Source organism: Electrophorus electricus, chromosome 19 (genome assembly GCF_041902795.1).
Source record: "Electrophorus electricus isolate QZ-2024a chromosome 19, ASM4190279v1, whole genome shotgun sequence".
In the NCBI taxonomy this organism is placed as follows: Eukaryota; Metazoa; Chordata; class Actinopteri; order Gymnotiformes; family Gymnotidae; genus Electrophorus; species Electrophorus electricus.
The window spans coordinates 14,046,723-14,050,475 of record NC_137515.1 but is presented as its reverse complement, the minus strand read 5'-3'; the positions used below and the strand labels follow the sequence as shown (position 1 = coordinate 14,050,475).

At 44.7% G+C, this 3,753-nt stretch overlaps 1 long non-coding RNA gene across 1 annotated transcript; it reads right to left on the bottom strand.

Annotated features, from left to right (window-relative positions):
- Positions 1-484: 484 nt before the first annotated feature.
- LOC145652375 (uncharacterized) lies at positions 485-2,767 on the bottom strand. Its single transcript, XR_014118581.1, has 3 exons — positions 2,432-2,767; positions 1,608-1,683; positions 485-696 (listed from the first exon to the last, which is right to left on the bottom strand). It is a non-coding gene; the product is annotated as an uncharacterized LOC145652375 (long non-coding RNA).
- Between the last annotated feature and the right edge of the window lie 986 nt (positions 2,768-3,753).

The window sequence follows — 3,753 nt, the reverse complement described above, 5'->3', positions numbered from 1 at the left end:
ACATGGAGTGTAGTATCAGGAGCATGTGAGGAGTGCAGGGGAGTGTATACATGGAGTGTAGGGGAGTGTATTGGGGACATTGGGTTAGTTTGAGTCCCATTGAGCCCTGATCGTGCTGATAAGGCACTGTTTTTGGCTCATCTGTCACTCTGTTGATTCTTGGCCGAGCGGCAATCGTTCCTGCTTGGGCAGTGTTTCATTTAGCCTCACCTGTGGAGTCCCCTGTGTGTTTATCCATTAGATTCTGCTGACACACTCTCTTCCTCTGCAGCAGTGTATTGTCAGGGGTGGGGGATGAGGAGGGGTGAAGGAAGGCACAATGGATTTTTTTAGAAGTATAAATAATATTGTTTTTAGTGATGCAGTGCCAGATCAGATGCACGCATACTTTTGAGGTGATATTTTATTTCCTTGATGGTTCATTCCTACACTTGTGTTGTCGTTTGCGTGAGGCTCTGTTACAACCTGCTAATCCCACCAACGCATGTCTCCTCAGCTGCTTTGCCGCGCCTGAGCATCTAAAGGCCCTGGAGGTCAAGCTTCACCCACAGGACCTCACCATCCTGCAGGGCGAGTCACTCAAAGGCCAGCCTAAACTTCCAGCGGTGCGGGGGACGGCCTGAATGACCTCCTTGGCCCTGCCTCCTGGTGCTGGTGGGGCTGTCACGCACACTGGGGCAGCTGGCCGTTCGACCGCTGGAGGGGACGCACACCAAGAAAGGGAAGGATTACACATTTATAAGGCATTCCTGACAATGGATGGAAAGGGCTCTGCCCCTTCTGCGCTTCCACAGGTAAAACTGTTCAGCGTTGGCCTTTGTTGGCTCCTCCAACAGGGTTATGAATTACTATTGACCGCCTGCACATACACTGTCAGGGATGTGCAGACTTAGATAGATTTGTAGAACATGAGGGGCTCTTGTGAGCTAAGGTGCACCTAGGTGCTGTCTGCTGTTCAAAACACAGCCTCAATGTAATATTATGGAAGGTTGCAACAGCAGTATGGGAACTGTTACCTGGAAAAGTAGCACCATACTCACTAGCCACTCACCTGCTGAGAAGTTAGTGGTTATAGCTATGCCAGTGGGTTTTAAAAAAGTAAATTTGTCCAAGTGTTCATTATTAAAAGGCGGGTTAGTTTGTATGCACATTCACTAGCAACCAGTAGATTAGAAAGAGCCAACAGGTACATCCCCCTGTTAGAATGTACAGTTCAGGAGTTCTCTACATCCCTCACTACTGGTCAGGACTGGTGCTGTCTGACATGATAGTGACATGATAGTTTCTTGCTAGTGACATAAAAGTGACACAACCTTTGGTGCTACGTCGGTGCAAGTTTATGAGGCATAGCAGTGTTGCTGGCATATTTAAACATGCCAGTGTGGCAGCAACATTAAAACAATCCAGCCAGTATCACTGGCCAAGGCCCAGAGGATGGCTAGAACAGTTTGTGTAAATGGATGCACTGTCGTCTCTAACTGTACACCTAACAAACATGTATTTTCTGTTGAGCTGCTAGTATGTGAACATTTCTCACTATCCTGATATTTATGGCTAGACATAGACACAACACATTCTCAGTCAGTATGTCTGCCGTATGTACTTACTGTCTTCTCGTCAGAATTCTATTGCAGTTTGACCTTGTGCTGGCTCAGATGTATCTGTTTTTTTAAAGCCCTGAATCTGAAAGGCAGAAACAGCACATGGTCTGAGTTGACTCTTGTCAAGCTCATTTACAGAGCACTTAAAGGCAGAAGTCTTACCAATTTGTAGTACTTGAGCACCTCTTTTGACGCGGTACTGAAAAAGCATGCCAGTTGCAGACAATTCAAAGTTTTCAAATGTCAGTATGCAAGAAATATACAACACGTAAAAGTAATGATCTCTAATCTCCAACTGAAGGATCATATGAGCTACTCCTGTTACTCAGGTTACCTTAAGTCTGTAAAGTTAAATATGGTGATGAGGGGGCATTTTCACAAAAACATTTTTAGTTTGTTAAGGCTGATTTAGCATAATGAATGCAAAGTGTAGCCTTTCAATTGTGACTCAATTTTTACTGGAAAAAGAACTTTAAGCACATCAAAAAACCAGAGGGACACAGTGTTACAAAAGGATGAAGAGAACAGCTGCTAGGTTCTCTCGCTGATCGATAGTCTTAATAAGAGTTTGGATGTCATTGATCGAGCTCTGGGCACTCGGTTTGACTCTCTTTAAGGTTGAGTCTGACGGTGACTCATGGGTAAAAGTCTACACTATTGAGGTCAGACACCAACTGTTCTCATTAATTCTGGGCCAGGCCTGGCCTGTTCTGTTCACCACGGTGCTGGACAGATCAAGATGTGCCAAGTCTGTTACGCTAACACGGCGCTGCCACGCAATGTCATTTGCATACAGTGAGCTGCCGATGATGGCGAAGCCGAGAACTTACGGAGGCGCGTCTGCTTTCGAACAGCCGTGACATGGTGGGTAACGTCTGGGAATGAACTCGCGGACCGGCGCTGCAAACCCGGTTATGGCCGTAGCTCTTCTCTTTTATCTGGAGTGAGAGGTGAGAGACAGACCCGCGGTGCCTCCCAGTCAGGGGGGGGCCACCCTGCCTGCTAATGGGATTTCACATTGTTGATGTTCGGGTCTGAAGGGTCATGCTTCAGCCACTGAAACGATAGTCCTGTCTCCCAGTCGCAACTCTGAATGAACATTGATTTTGGCCATATCTTTGCTATTGATTCGGGCCGTATACCTTTCCTCCGCCGGGCCCCCCCTGCCATTCGTCTTCCCGCCTCTCCCATGGCTCTTGTCTGGCCCGATAATTCGGTGTTGTGAAATTACATACTGGTGGCGTGCGTAGGCATTAGAATGGGCACCATTGCTCAGGACTAACACGAGCTGTCAGTTAAACCAGGAGCTTCCTGTTAGCGCTGCTTGCATTAGCGTCGTCGTCATTGCTACTCTAGTACTTTGCATAAAGACTGGAGGAGGTGTTTTGCCTGTGCCTTGCTAATTAATCTCTTCCTGTGTATTCATAATAAAAGTACACCTGCCCATGCTGCCACAGGCATGATTGATTGTATTATTATCAAGATTTTATTTTATTTATTTTTTTAATTATTGCATATGCATTAGGTATGTGTTAAGAGCACTGGCTACTGCTGGTGCTATATCGGTGGTGTTTTAATCTGCATAAATTATTTCATTACTATAGCATACAGCAAAACTCAGCTTTTCAAAAGGAAGGCAATCAAAAATATGTTTAAATGCCAGGGCATGAATTTTCTAAACAGTAGTTTCAAAAGCCAGCATCGCTGAGTTTTAGCATGGGCCTAGGTTTGCCAGTTTTCCTTGTTTTCGATTCTTGTTGCACAACCATGAAAGCTTACCACAACAATAGCAATCCTCAATCACGCACACACACTCAGCAAGGTGCCGCTTGTGTGAAAGGTTAAATTAGGTAGGAAATAGTTAGGAAGGGAGAATCAGGTATATATCAGAATGTTCGGTCATTAAAATGAAAGGACAACAGAATATACTGCTTCAAAGCTTTTTGTAATGACTAATGAATTTATTTATTCTGCTTTATTTGTTAATATTTGTTTCAGATTTTTTGTTTGAAGGCTTTGTTGTTGTTATTGTACTTGTTTTTCTCCTGGTGTTTGTGTTTGTAATTATTTTTGATACGTGGTGAGACTGGCAGAGTGGCAGTAATCTATTGATTCTTCTTTTAAGTCTTTCATCTGCGGCTTGCTGCAGTTG